The sequence below is a fragment of the Cupressus sempervirens genome, chromosome 6 (genome assembly GCF_028749045.1).
Source record: "Cupressus sempervirens isolate cs-2001-9-10 chromosome 6, ASM2874904v1, whole genome shotgun sequence".
NCBI lineage: Eukaryota > Viridiplantae > Streptophyta > Pinopsida > Cupressales > Cupressaceae > Cupressus > Cupressus sempervirens.
The window spans coordinates 535,287,649-535,304,765 of NC_143123.1; positions in this window are offsets into that span (position 1 = coordinate 535,287,649).

A 17,117-nucleotide genomic window follows, 5' to 3' on the forward strand; every position below is an offset into this window, starting at 1 on the left:
TGTGCAAAAATAAGATCGCTATGGAGAAGAACCATAGCAAACCTAATCATTCCATAGGAATAGCTATAACTTGATCGCTATATGTTATAGCTTAAGTTTATCAGTTCTGCTGCTCGGTACCCTGCAACCAAATACAACGAAATCATGATCAATTAGCATTATAAAAACAACTTTAAGAATACTAAGATCAGGATGTTACCAATATGGTTGCCATTAGTAGAGATCAATTTTAGTGAATGAAGGCATGACACATTTCAACAAAGGAAACAAAACATTACTTTTAATAACATCAAAATGTAGAATGTAGCAATAGTCAAAAAAAGGAATTCAACAATAGAACTACAATGCAAATAGTGAAGAATCATTGTCTGTAGCCACTTAAGCATCCATATGTCTTTGGTTTCTCTCCATCCTATCCAAAATAAGATTCAACCACTTTGAATTGAGAATGCATGTACGACAGCGTTCCATATGCATGGACAATAGACGGAGCTGAAAAAACACAACACGTTTACATTAATGACTTGTCTCAAAAATGCAAACATGTTGCATTTTTCAGCTCCACTTGATGTCCTATGCATATCAATTGAGATTGCATATTGAACTAGGGCCTCCTTCTGCATTGCCTAAAACCAAGATAGATGAAACAAATTAATCCAAAATAAAGATTTAATACAAAATACATATTTAATAAATGTTTTGACTGATATAACAACGCTTTAAAATGGTTCTTTCGTGGTTGATGTGTTAGTACCTAAATCATAGTTGTTTGTGGATGAAAGCATAGTGAATGCCCTTGAATGATATTTGTTTGTAGAGAAACAATTGTCATGGGTTCTGGAGTCCTAGTTTGTGGAATTAGGACACATTTGAAGGATGAAGTTGTGATAAGAAGAAAGGGATGGCAATCAATAAATTGTTTTGTGATCGGTACTTAGGTGTGATCAGATTGATGGAAAACCTATATGTGGAGCATGGTGGTTAGACAAAGTTGTTTGTGATAGGCTCTAACCATTAATAGGTCTTAATAGAGTCATTAAGTGATTGGATGATTAGTTAAGGGACTTGGTGTTGGTTCAATCAGTTTAGTGGTTTAAGAGGATATGTTTGATGTGAGAAGTTGTATCTCATTGAAATAATTAAAGAACATGTCCTTGTACATGGGACAAATGTGTTGAACCACTATGCTTTGCATCATGGTGGTATCAGAGAAAGGGATTAGATCCTTGCAAGTTGGTGAAGGCTAAGAGGAAGTCTAGGAAAGACAAAGATGGGTTTGATAAAATCGGAAAGAAATATGCTTGAAGCATACAAAGCATTGAAGGGATTGTTGAGTAATGGAAAGAAGAAAAGACAACAACACGAGAAGAGGAAAAATTTTTGTGAGGAAAGGAGGTAGATTTATACTACCGAGAAAGAGATAGATAATGAGGCTTGATGCCATAGAGAGGAAGATGGGGTTGAAGCAACAAAAGGACAAAGAACTTGAAAATGAGCTGGTTCAAGATGTTTAAGTAGTGATGGATGGTGAAAAAGATGAAGAACCTAGTGTTGAAGAGGTTCAAGGCGCTAGTGAGGACATAAAGGAAGCAAGTCCTACAAGGCTTGAGTATGATGAGTTAGTGGTATTTGGGATAATGTCGAGTCCCTTGAGTGAGGAGAAGGGTATGGAGGCTAATGATGTAACCTTGATGGTGAATGAAGACTTAGAATGCCAAAAGGAATGGCATGAGGTAAGTGACAATTTGGTAGAAGAAATGATCTCAATGAAAAGGATGCAATGGTGTTGGAGATGGGTCATGAGAAGATCATGGAGGTTGTTTGTGCTCCAAGAATGGAGATTGGATATGTTGTTGTTACCAAGACATAAGAGTGTCTTTGGGTGGCATACTTGGTGAATTTACAGATGTATGTAGCTGGGATGATGAAAATGAAGATATTGTTGACTTGGTGGTCAACACCTCCTTCGCAGTTCACAACATGGCTTAACCGTCTCTCGTAGATCTAGGTAATTTTGGTGTTTGTGACGTTCGTTGATAGCTCGAGCTTTTGGTGCAACATCAAACATACCAACAATTGGTATTAGAGCCTAGGGTCACAGGTTCAAATCTCGGGAGGTCTCCTTCATTTCATGGGTGTGGAACCCTTAGTTGGCACTGAGGGGGAGATTGTTGATTTGGTGGTCAACACTTCCTTTGGGGTTTGCGACATGGCTCAACCGTCTCTCTTAGATATGGGTAAGTCTTGTATTTGTGATGTTCGTTGATAGCTCAAGCTTTTGGCACAACGACAAAAATACCAACAAATATTTGACTAGATGAAGATCAATGAGCAGGATGGAGTGTTCACAATGCCAAGGAAGAATCTTTCCAAGCCATCTTCCCCCTAAAATGCCTTTGCATGTGTACAATCTCACAACAGAATATTATCTTCAGGCAGTGAGATCGACCATTTTTATAAAGTTGAGAAAAGTGTGTTAGGTGGAGTTTGGTGATGACCAAAGGATTCAATTAGACACGTCTACATCAACATGGAAGAAATGATAGTCTCCTATTATTCCATGAAGTTTAATGAGATGAATCCTCACACTGGATGGAAATGGCTTTTAAGTTGTTTTGAGTCCTTGTGTAGAAAAGACATTATCACACTGCCTTGACCATGACGATGACAGTCATAGTAATACATTGATTCATTAAAGGTTAGATCTGTATGGTTGTGAACAAAACATTGTGATTGACCTTGAAGTGTGCATTGGAAAGGTTTGGATCCTTTCATGTGTTACTGTTATGCCATAGTCACAATATGACATTCAAATCAGATTGTGATGGAAACAATGGAGATTCCATTAAGAGTTTGTTCATAAAGCCCTTGTAATAGAGAAATGGGTTTGATTCATCTGATCCTATTTAGAAGGTGTTATGATGATTTAGTGAATGTTTATTCGAGTGCCAAGTTGGTAAGGCATTTGGGAAGAATTGATGGGACCATATATTGGTGTTTAGTTTGAGCTTCACTTGGTTTCCAGAATCCTTTCATATTCTCTACTTAACAAGGCCAACCACGTGAAGGTGGAAGCTCATTTGGCCTCCCCCCTTATAATCACTCTAAATTCCCCATTAACGACTAAGTAAATATTTCATTCATTCATTTTAGAAGTATATCATTGAATCATTATAAGCACATAACATTCATTAACACAACATACAATTAATTAATACGTATACATTCATCAATAATTCATGAACACATCAATCATTATATTCACATAACATTCATTAACATGACATATAATTCATTAATACTTATAAACATTCATCAATAATTCGTGAGCACATCAATCACATAAGAATATTCAATAACATGACATAAAATTCATTAATAAGCAACATTCATAAAAAAATTATCAACACATTCATCATCAAATAAGGTTTTTAACATTCATTTTTTTTCTTCTTTTGTTGAAGATAAAGGCTAATAGGCACATCGTGACTATCTTCGATATTCTCCTGTGGCTCTTGTGGTTCTCATCTTATGACATGAGGCTTTCTCTTCTTTATTTGAATACAAGGTTGATGCCCCCCTATAATAAGAAATAAATGGGTTTAATTCTAAACATTTTTGAAAATGTTATAAGTATTTCATTAATCTAAAGAACATAACATGGATTTTTCTTTACGTGATAGTGCCACATCATCTACTATCACATTTTGTTCAACTCCAACCTCAACATGCTCAACACTAATATCACACTCTACATACTAAAATATTATCACATAAAGGTTACACGAATTGTAATTTAAGATGTTAAATTTTATTAATAATTACATAATTAATTGTCAATAGAAATTGAATATGTACTTGTATCATTATGATGCACATCAAGGCCTTCGTCATGTGTAGGATCTGTGCCTTCGCCATCATGAGTAGGATCTATGCCTGAAGTAGAAGGCTATAGTGAAATGTCATGCACATTGTTATCATTGTTTGAAGTTAACATCAAATAGATTATTTCTCATGAAGTTCCCAATTTCTATTATTATTCATTAGGCTTATTTACCTATGTGTGAATCGCTGCATCAGAATCTTCTACATCTCTTTGGCCACTTGAATCTATGTGGTGGTAGACAACCATTGCTTTCTAGCCTTGCTTGAAGCCAATTTGTTCGTCCTCTTCCATGGGCGCTAGATTAAATTCAATGCCCTACATTTTTTGCATAATATCGTCAATCTTGATATTATTGCTTATTTGTAATTTTATATTAAAAAATTGATATTAAATTTCATTTACTACTACTTATAAGTAGTGAGTGAATTTTCATATATTCACTAGAGCCAAGATGGTGTTGACCAACCTTCTCTTTCATAGCTTGTGTAGCCTTTGATGTGTCTTGCAATCTGTATATGTAAACTTTGAAATATGTTAGAAATATGTTAGATTATATAAATATAAAGATCACTAATTTGTGCATAATTACATTAATACGACCACATACCTATTTTTGTCGCGTGGTGGGTTAATTCCTTTATCTCTTAGTCTTATCTCGTTTGCATCTTCAATGATTTCATTCCACTCTAGCTTTAGAACCATAGGAGGACGCTCGTACTTTGGGTTGAGCTTTAGATCATGTCTGTATTGGTCTCTCATAGTCTTTAGATGTTTGGAAGTTTTTTAAAGAATTTGGACTCTGTTCAAAATATTTTGACCAAAGAGCTCCTCCATAGTTTTTATGAGTTGAACTTTTAATTCAAGGCCTTGCTCATTGCACCTTTTAACAAAAAACACAATTGTTAGATAACATCTTTTGTTTAAGCTATGTACCTTGAGTATATTACAACAAATGGATGAATGGAAAAAATGTAGCAACCAATTATATGAAGCTATGTACCTTTTACGTAATGTGGGCCCGAATGGCTTTAATGTTAAGTCATAAAGAGTTTCATTAAAAAGATCGTTTCCTGCAAAATGATCATGAGATCATTAGTAAAAAATAAGTTATGAATCAGTAAACTACAATTACAGTCTAAATAATTACAAATTTAAAGTACCCAGAAGCTTAGGCAATTTTAAGGGAATCATATCTTTCTTAGCCATCAACAATGATGCCTCCAATGATCCAGTAGAAGTAACACGAGACACTCCAGGAAAGACTAGTAAATTATTACTAGTATTGGTATCTATTTTATCATCATGAGAAGGTGTACCTGTCCCTGCACAAAGTTAATCAATATCATACTATGATCAAATGAACAAGAAAGTACAACTCAAATCATATTTAACACAAATAAATGAAGCAAAACAAGGATTTACTAGCTCTAGTTGCAGTAGGTGTGGATATTTTCATGCTCCTTTTTGCTGATCCTATAGTCAGTAATCTCAAAGTGTTGACCAACCTCGTGGAAGGAGGCATATACATGTCATCAATACCTGAAAAATAATCACACACACACACACACACACACACACACACACACACACACACACACACACACACACACACACACACACACACACACACACACACACACAATGTATTCTCTTTTTAAACTATATATTGCAAAAACATGACAACAATAATATAAAACTATCAATCATAATCATGAAGAAAATAATGTCCCTTCTGATGATTGAAATTTGAAATCACATACCTGAAGGAGCTACACTAGTACACTCGTCAGGTAGAACAACTGTTAAGGTCTCAAAAATTGTTGTAACAAAACATACATATTTTGGTTCATGATCCATAAATTAGTATAAAATATAAAGCTTTATTGAAATATTGCCCTAGCAAAAGATTTATTGTTGCTTACTTCCAGACAACGTGCTCTCCGACACAATTCATTTCTTGTGGCCTCTTTTTCTTCCGTTGGATTTAGATCCATCACAAGCCAAAGAATTTGTAGATTGATTCTCTTGAGGCTCTTTTTACACATGCTTATAGGGTCACTAGTATATGCGATGTCATCATTGTATAATAAAGTGGCCGCCTTATTAACAAGTATTTGCTCTTGTGTAATATGTTCTTTCCCCCTCCCTAAGCATCAAATTGTGACAAAAAATTAGTAAAACAATCAAAACAAGTCCAAAACCTTAATGAAAATAGCATAATAATATGACATTTTGTAAAATTACAATTGTACAAATTTTTATACAAAAGGTTTACCTGCACTAGAGAAGCGGGGAGCAACATCCTTGCCTCTATCATCTAATGAATTGGCCATGCTGCCTTGTGACAAAGAATATATATAAAAACATCAACATAATGAAAGGAATAGTCGACTTAGCAAAGAAACTTATTAATAAAATGATATAATTGTATATTGGAGTTCTAATTGGAAGTAATTAGTTTAAATATTACATATATAGTACTTATAAAAAACCCATGATAGTAACTTTCTTTTTATCTATACAATTCAAATTGTAATCTATTAGTAGCTCTTCCCTTGAACTTTTTGATTTTATCGCACATACAAAAACATGATTTCCCTCATGCACCTCGAAAATGCAATTGGGTCGCTTATTAGTTGATCCAAGACGCATACTATTTATAAAACCTACAATGTTCCCAATTTCTTTTGGCCTTCCATCAATGTACACAACAAGTCTTTTACTTTGATCATTTTATTTCCATTGTAGATAATTCGCTGACAATGCATACCTACACATACTTTTTATATTGAATATCTGTATCCAATTATTGTTATTGTAACAAGGTCCTACATACTCCATCAATTCAACAACTTCGTTATAACTATCCTTTATGCCATCTATGGAAAATAGGCCCAAACCATGTAATGATGATGGAGCTATGCGATATATCCTCTCGTTAACACAAAAATTAGTGTTAATTGGAGGTAATTCCTTGGGTACCCATTCTTTCTGAAGATGTGTGTACCTCAAGAGAACCTTGAGGCCTCCCTTTGTCTTATCATCATAAGAACATGACCACCCTTGAGAAAGGAAAAATTGCATGCGTTTATTGAATTTTATTCTAATCTTTTGACCTCTAGTTTGTCTTTTTCATAGACCTACTACATGTCTCACTATCCTCTTCTATTCTCGCATTTCCCTCACTCGAGGAAGACAAATCTCACAGATACCTATTTGGTGGTACCTGTAGCCCATCAAATGAGATATATAGTTGAAGGAGTGAAATATTTTTCTATAAAATGAGGGTAATATTGATGAAGTTTGCCTAAAGTTAATGTTGAAGGTATAGAGAAAGAAAGCATGTAATAAACTTATACCTCCCGATCCATGTCACTGTGTACGATCCTCATCAAAGGGGTATAGTTTCTTGCATATGTAAATCATTTTCTTAAGTTAGTTAAAAATGGCATGATACTTATGCTACAAATTTCATAGAACATAACATGAGCAATATACATACATCATAATCATTGTATACTTTTTAATTCGTTACCTCTACAAAAAACATATTATAAGTAATCGACACCAAGAATTGAGAAATGTAACACATATTTAAACTTAATCAACACCTAATACATTTCCATTGATCATGTCATTGATCATATTCTTTTTCCATCTTATCATCATGACCATCATCATTATTGCCATCATCATTCAAATCGTCAGAATGACCATCATCATCATCATAATTATCACTATGATTATCATCGTCGTTGTTGTCATCATCATCACCATTACCATCACCACCACCACCACCACCACCACCACCACCACCACCATCATGAACATCTTCACCATCATCATCATCTACTTCATCTTCCACTTCTTCGATATCTTCTTCAATCCTATTATACTTTATTTGTCTTCCTTTTGGATTGTGTCTAATGAGAAATGACCAACCCGGTTTATGTGGAGCACCAAAGTAAAACACTTGCTCACATTGGCTAGGAAGAACATAGGGCTCATTTCCAATTGGCTCAAATGACCTTGTATTAATCATTGTAAATCCATTATCATGTTCAATAACAATTTTATTAGGACCAGTTCAATTCAATCGTAGCCTGTACCATTTGACAACAAATACAACTAGTTTGAAGGAATTAAAGTCACACTCAATTATATCATTCAAAATGTCATAGTATCTATTTTTAGATTGTTGAGGATGCATGTCATTTGTAGATGAAATATTGGTGACCTCAAAGACTGCAGTTATCCCATAATCACAAGTTCTCTTATGTTATCCACCTTTTTAATGTGAAATTTACGACCATTGTATACTAGTAGATTTGGGCCCGAATTGCGATGGCAGGTCGTCATTATTGCGACGACTACCCAATGCCCAATTGACACCATCACGATTTGGGTCCCGTTAGACAGGCGTCTGACTTTTGTTGTCAAATTGCGATGACATGGGAGTCCATCGCAATTGCGACAGATACAGTATCATGCCTTGGAACAAGACCATGATAAGAGTTCATCTGTAGACTATCACAATTGCGATGGCAAGTGACAACAATGTTGTTAGTGCGATGACTAGCCGTCGACACATGTCGTAATAGGAATGGGTATGTGACAACAATTCAGTAGGAGCGACGACTACCCGTTTGAAGAAGTTGTCACAATTGCGATGACATGTTGTATTAATAATTTTTGTTTTTTGGCTCAAAGTTAGCTATGATGCTCTCATAGATCACAGTAGATTTACATAGTTAGTTGTCATGCAATCATAGGTTAATATTGAGCATAACTTAGTTTCAAGAATAGTTTAATATTCTCTACTAATTAGGGCCAACCACGTGAAGGTGGAAGCTGATTTGGTCCCACCCCCCTAACATCTAAATTCCTCGTTAACATCTAAAATCTTTAAGAAAGGATCAAAAGTGATAACATTTTCCCATCTTCTAGTGCATGCCATTTTTTTGTCACATCCAAAATAAGATTCTGCCACTCTGAATGGAGAATGCACATGCAACTACGTTTTGTATGAATGGACAATAGGAGCTAATAAAAATCACCATGTTTACATTTATTTAATAGGTCTATGCAAACCTCTAACAAAAATGCAAACTTGTTAGGTTTTCTTAGCTCCACTTGATGTTGTATGCATATGAATTGAGATTGCATATTGAACTATGATGTCCTTCTACATTGCCTAAAACCAATAGATTCACACAATTTCTTGTCATATAATCATAGGTTAATGTTGAGCTTCACTTGGTTTTGAAAATAGTTTAATATTCTCTACTAAGCAAGGCCAACCACCTAAAGGTGGAAGCTCTTCAACATTTAAATTCCTCATTAACATCTAAAATCTTTAAGAAATGATCAATATTTAAAGTACAAAGAATGTTCTAGACTTGTAAAAGTGATATCATTTTCCCATCTTCTAGTACATGTCATTTTTCCGTTGCATCCAAAATAAGATTTTGCCACTCTAAATCAAGAATGCGCATGCAACTGCGTTCTATATGCATGGATGATAGGAGCTGAAAAAATGCAACACATTTACATTTATTTATTAGGTCTATGTAAACCTCTAACAAAAATGCAAACTTGTTGGGGTTTTTCAGCTCCACTTGATTTCATATACATATGAATTGAGATTGCATATTGAACTATGACGTCCTCCTACATTGCCTGAAACCAATATATTCACACAGTTAGTTGTCATACAATCATAGGTTAATGTTGAGCTTCACTTCGTTTTGAGAATAGTTTATTATTGTCTACTAAGCAGGGCCAACCATGTGAAGGTGGAAGCTCATTTGGCCCTCCCCTCCAAACATCTAAATTCCCCATTAACATCTAATTTTTTAAAGAAATGATCAATCTTTAAAATACAAAAAAAGGTTCCAGACTTACAAAAGTGACATCATTTTCCCATCTTTTGGTGCATTTCATTATTTTGTCGCATCCAAAATAAGAATCTACCACTTTGAATCAATAATGCACGTGCATCTATGTTCTATATGGATGAACAACATGTGCAACTGAAAAAATGTAGGACAATTACATTTATTTAATAGGTCTGTTAAGTTTTTAAAATTATAGACGATCATGAACATTATAACTCTAGTTTCTATGGCCAAGAGAATGTTTGTGATGGTCTATAACTTAAAATACATAATTAAAGACCTCTAAGAAAAAATGCAAACCTGTTGCATTTTTCAGCTGCACCTGATGTCATATGCATATGAATTGATATTGCATATTAAACTATGGCCTCCTTCTGCATTGCCTGAAACCAAGAGATTCACACAGTTAGTTGTTATGCAATCATATAAGGTTAATGTTGAGCTTCACTTGGTTTCAAGAATAGTTTAATATTCTCTACTAAGTAGGGCCAAACACGTGAAGGTGGAATCTCATTTGGCCTCACCCCCCCAACATCTAATTTCTCCATTAACATCTAAAATCTTTAAGAATGGATCAATTTCTAAAGCACCTAGAATGTTCTCATCACCGCCTCCTACTCTTAGGGGAAGTCCATCTTCATTGCTTACAAGCAATTCATCACAATTCTTTATTGATTCTTGTACAACTAACACGAGTACATCTAGAAATTTCCTCATTACCTCCTACATAAAATGAATCCAATATTAAAAAATGCCCCCTAGGAAATAATACTTCAAGTGAAATAAACACATGAAAAATGAGAGAGAAAAAGAAGAATATACTTACCAATAGGCGTTGCCATTGCATCTATGACCATGCTACGTGTTGAGTGAGTTTTATTATTTTTCTATTGTGCCAAGATCTCTTTGTTTATATACATACATACATACATATACAAAGATCACAAAGGCACAACAATGAAATGCAGAGATCACAAGGGCATAATAACAAAAGTAGTGATCATAAGGGCACATGCATACATACATATACATACATACATATATACATACATACATACATGTATATATAAAAACATACATGTATATATGTATATATATAGAAAGAGGCTTTTTAAGGTACTGACTTACCTCAAGATGCTCCACAAAAATAATGTAGACCAAGGAAAATGAGCAGAGTTCACAAATTTTTTTACAAAAATATATCATAGTAGATATTTTTATAAAGAAACAAGCCATAACCTAGTTAAATGGGTCTAGTTGCTGATTAGCTGGGTTGATTACAAATTCTTATAGAACTGTCATTAGGTTAGGTACAATAAAATGAATGAGATGCAGACGTCACGAGGGTAGGAAAATGAGATGAAAAGATCACAAGGGAAAGACAATGAAATGTAGTGATCACAAGGGCACGACAATGAAATCCTAGATCTCCACTGATACATACATACATATACATGTATGTATGTATGTATGTATACAAAGAGATCTTTTTTAAGGTGCTTATTACATCTTAGAACAGCAGAAAAATTGATCCAACTGCATACATATTCCAGAATCCAAATAATAAAACAATAAAACTCACTCAACCCATGCTAAGTGATCTACCTCAAAATCTTGGACACAAATAATGCAGAGTTAATGGGCAACACACACACACACACACACACACACACACACACATATACATAATGGATGTATGTAGGGGAAATATAATGCCCATTAATAATGGCTTTAACTTTGCCCATTTTTCTTGGTTTGTATATATATGTACATACATACATACATACATCTGCATCCTTTGCATGGTTTAGAGGTAATGTCATTGTGGTAGAGGCTTCTGCAAGGGAATGAGCCTCATGAGTTAACATATAATGTCTTAAAATAGTTAAGCGCTACCTAACTATGTCCAAGGCATCTACACACTAGAGGTATACTTTGCCTACCAGGCTACTTACATACTCGTATCCATGGGATCAAGACTCTTGAACTACTCACTCTAATGAATATGTAGTTCTGGTTTCTAATTGTTTTGTTGTAGCTATATTTCAATAACCGTTGGTGAGCTTTACTCACCTACTACAACTCTTTTCCATCATACACTCACTTAGGCGAATCAAGTAGTTTTCTATAATTATAATATTCTAATACCTTGGTGCAACCTTTGTGTTGTAGTTTACAATTAATGTAAGGTTGACTTATATACGTCCTAAATCACTCCTTATATAGTTATGTTTAAAATCTTGTGACAATAATCAATGGGTCTAAATACACCAGTCAAGTTAATGTTGAAACTCAAAGTTTAGCCTTCTATTTTCAAAAGCCAGGTAGACTAGGTTGCATCTGCTGAAATGTCTTATATGAACCATAAGTATGGATTCTTCATTTTATAAGGGGACTCTTTATTCAAATGTAAAACTGGTTGAGTGTATAACTATAGTGAAGAGTTGAGTGTAAGGAGTTACTACCCTGAACCTATGTTACAAATTCCTAGGGCCAAGGGACCCTAAACCTATGCTACATTTTTGGGAGACATGGGAGAAGTTACTATCGACTTCAATACTTTATAACATTCTGGATCATATAGTGATGCCCAAATTAATAGTACTAGTAGATACTTGGGATCCTCACAGGGAGAGTGTGCCAATACATGCATGGTTACATCCTTGGCTTCCATTGTTGGGACACACACATGATGATCTTCAGGATTATGGCTTTGGAACTCTCAGTATCTATCTAGATTATGTAAAACAACAAGTGCTTGCATAATTTGGAGATAGAAGGATGATTTCATCATTGGAGCAACTAGTTGAGATGCACTATAATCCAACTAGAGGAAATCATTGATAAACCAAACATATAACGAAGAGGAAACTTGAAAACTTGAATGCAAAAATGTAAGCTATGGAGGATCAAATACCTATGCTAGAGTTACAACACAATGTGAAGTTGATTTTAGATAAAAAAGAAGAAGAAGTAAACATGACATAAATCATTCTTCAATTGTTTTGATTGTGGAGAGATTCGCACAAAAGAGGGTGGAGAGCTTTAAACATTGGTGGAGAGCTCTGAGCTTAAAATGTTGGTGGAGATTTCATTTTCGTGCCCTTGTGATCACTGCATTTCATTTCCGTGCCCTTATGATCTCTGCATTTTGTTTCTATGCCCTTGGTGGAGATCAGTGGAGATCTATGATTTCGTTTTCGTGCCCTTGTGATCTCTGCATTTCATTTCCATGCCCTTGTGATCTCTATATTTTGTTTTTGTGTCCTTGTGATCTTCTTGCCCTTGCTCTACAATTTTGTTGCCATGTCGTGCCCTTGTGATCTTTGTGCCCTTTGCACTACAACATTTGGGGTCAAATTGTCGTGGCAGTGTAATTTGTGGTGATTTTTTTTTTTTTTTTGGCAAACTATGGTGTAATTCGGTCCCAAATGTAGTAGTGCTTTCTCTATACTTTTCTTCAAAGGGAGAAGATGAACCTATGTAAATGTTCTTTTCTTTTCCTTCTAGACATGTATCTCTTTATATTTCCCCCAACAAGTGATTAGAGATCAAGCTTCTCTTTATGTATATGTATGTGTCTATATACATACACACACACATATGTGTGTGTCTATATATATATATATATATATATACATACACACACATACATATATACATACATACATATGCAGAGATCACAAGGACACAACAACAAAATGAAAAGATACATATGTACATACATACATATATACATACATACATAAACACATATGTACATGCATACATACATACATAAATAAATTTGCACATGCAATTTTATCACCTTGAAAAACTATATTTGATCTTTACTCAATCACCAAGAGATAATTAAACCGAGAGGCTTTCTACAATGGAAGCATTCATCATTGTAAAAATTTTAGCATTTAAAAAAAAATGACGGCCATTTCAATGTCATGCATATTAAAATGGTAGATAAATCATATTAATAATACTGAACATTAACATAATTTGGTTTAATTAGTTTTGTAACTGAAACAAGAACTAGCCATTTTTATCATTGCTGTCAACTATTATTGTGTTCCTAATCACAAAAGAGTGATCCAAACAATCATATTGAATACTTGAATTATTTCATAATAAAGCTATTATCAGAAAGAAAGAATCATAGTTGAAATATATTTAATAATAATACACCTATTAAAATACAACTCTTATTTTATAATATTTTTGGAGTAAAAATAGACTAAGGAAGCTTTATTGAATTTGCCATTACTGAGTCTAACATTTGCATGGACAGTAACAAGCTAGGTAGTTGGGTGTGAACATAATTGAAGCACCTCCACAATGGTAATTGAAGGAAAAAATGCATGAAGATTCAACAGCCTGCTTGACTTATTTTATTGTATATTTCAATCAAAATTTTGTACCGCAAATGCAGGTATGGTAATGGAATCACATACCATAAATCTTGACTAGGCTTGCTATGTATAATTTCTTTCTTAATTTAAATCATCCATGCATAAGACAATCCTTCTCAAAAAGGTAATGACTTCCTTTGCAATATTTAACTTAAGTTGAAGATTTCCTTCGATTGTGTGCCAAATATGAGTATTTTAGATTTTCATTGAAATAAACTGTTTGTAGAAAGCATGTTAGTTTTTAATCATGCTGCTTTGAGAGACAAAAAGTTCATTTGCATAATGATAGTGAAGGATTTTTAAAGCATACTGCCATTAATATTGGTTCTGTAGTTTATTCTCTGTATCTAGCTTTGTCTCTTTTCCCCTTTTGATTGAACTATGAATGTACTCTTTTTTCCCAAATACAATTTCCTAACATTGTGTAAAAAGCAACATTATTTGACAATTTTTTTTTCTAGATTTGTAAATCAACATTTTTTATTAATGTGAAAGTCATATCCTATGATTACTTTATTCATTAATATATATGTGATATTTAAAGAATGCGAATATGAACATATTTTTGCATACTTAGTTTGGTATGAATAGTTTCAATTGAATGCAAGGATAATTGCTTGTGTGAATTCAAGACATGAATGATTAATTTAATTTAGCACAAGTACTATGCAAGTGTGTATGTATGCATGTAAAGCAGTTCACATAGTGAACTGATATACATACATACATGCACATATGCATTAATCAGTTATCCTTGAATTTTACCAAAGCTATTATGTATGAACAAGAGATACATGTTTGGAAGGAAAAAAATAACATTTACATAGGTACCTCTTCTCCCCTTGAAGAAAATCATAGAGCAAGGGCACAAAGATCACAAGGGCATGACATGTAACAAACACAAGGGAATGACAACAAAATCCCAGATCTCCACTGATTTGTTGGAAATATAGGATAGGCTAGGTTATTGAGAGGGGAGAAGTGAATCAGGAACCAATAAAACTTAATCTTATTTCACCAATTAATCCTTCATATATATTCTGATATAATTGCATGCATGAAAGACTGAAAGTAGTAAAACATTCATAACACTTTGACACAAGATATGGTGAACCAAGAACCTTCCAAATAGAAAGTACAACTAGTGTGGGGATGATACCCACAAGCTTTAGTACTGCAGTATAAAGTTGGTTGGTTAAGGCTTACAATTGATCACTTTTGATGATCTACCCTATTAGGATCAATAAGGATTGCTAGATCCACCTTGTTAAAGGATTTACAAAACATACAATGAAGTATGGACTTGGTAAAGAGATTTGCAAAAGATTGTTAAGTCTACCATGTTAAAGGATTTAACTGATACACCTGTTAGGATGAACTAGTGGCTGATCTCTAATTTGCAACTCTGATTTGCTAGTAGAAATTCTTTTGAAATGTGAAGATCACCTTGCTATGATAGATAAATATTTCTTATCCTTTATACTACTTGTAGCCTTCTTAAATTCACACTTCTTCTCTTTATATTCGCATCATATTCATTTCTCGCTCATGCTTGGATGTGATATAATACATTACATATATATCAATCCAAATCATAATTCATCATAGTCAGCTACAACATAGATTTCCAATAAGATCACAAAGTTGGTTCAAGCACTCGAGTTCTGAAGACAAACTCAGTGAGGTTCTAATACTCAAAAACCATTGTCAACACTCGACATCATCATGCTCTTAGTAGACATAAATGCTCAGTTCATACTAATCACTTCCAAGTAGCTTGAACTTGGTCAACACTTGTGACTTGGTGAACACTACAAAACTCGACATATAAACTGAATCACTTGGTTGACGCTCCATGGCTCGGTCAACACTAACATTGTGAGCTCAATAGACATTGGAGACCATGGTTGACATTGTGCAACTCGGTTAATACTGTGAAGCTCAGTAGCAACTGTCGCTGGTCAACTCAATAGATATTGCTTGGTGTGAACTAAATGTAGATTCTAAAACTCGACAAAAAATGCAGAACTTGGTAACAACTATATTGCTTGGTAGTAACTATAGCACTCAATTAACACTACAAATTGAAAGTGTAGACACCTAAATTCGATTACACCGCTTTGTTAATCCTATTTAGCTATCTCTAAAAGGCATCATTAATTAAATTCCTATTTATTTAATATAAAATAATAAAAATTTTTCCGCGGGATCGTCATTCCCGCTTGTGGAAATGTTGTAAGGCCATAAATCTGCAAGATCGCTTTGTCAAAAAGAGCTCTCAAGTTTTTGGCTTTTCGTTTTAATTTTTTTTTTGACAGTTTTTCCTAGCATTCCCACACCTGGGAACACCTACGGGAACACATCCCCACAAAAGAAAACTCTGGCGGGATCATGAACCCGCTTGCGGGAACGCTACCCTCGTGGGAACGCTGCTTCTTGCATTTTTTTTGTGAGAACACTATCTGAGTCTGTTCATTGTCATTGTCTTTGTGCTTATCTTTCATGGTTAAATCTTAGGAAATGAACATGTATGCATAATCACAAACAAAACATACGTCTCAATTTTGGGCTTAAAATGAACAATGCTTTCTTTTAATCTATTGGAATGTATGTTCACTCAAATCCACATTCTAGAAACTTTCTAAGTTATAAAAAATGAATCAAGACACTTTGAGTGAGTTTGTTGTTGGACTCACCCTTTTTAATCACCCATCATTTTAACCATTAGTTGCAATATCAACGCCATATATGAGGATGGGTCTACCTAAGAGGGTGTTAAGTGCTCCACAAAAATAAAACTCCACTCACTTGGATTTTTATTGGTTTTTCTAAAATAGAAAATTTCTTGAATAAACATTAGTCTTGCTAACACTTCATTTGGGCATAAAAAATTGAACAAATCTTGACATGGAGTGCTCCAGGTGCGCGTTT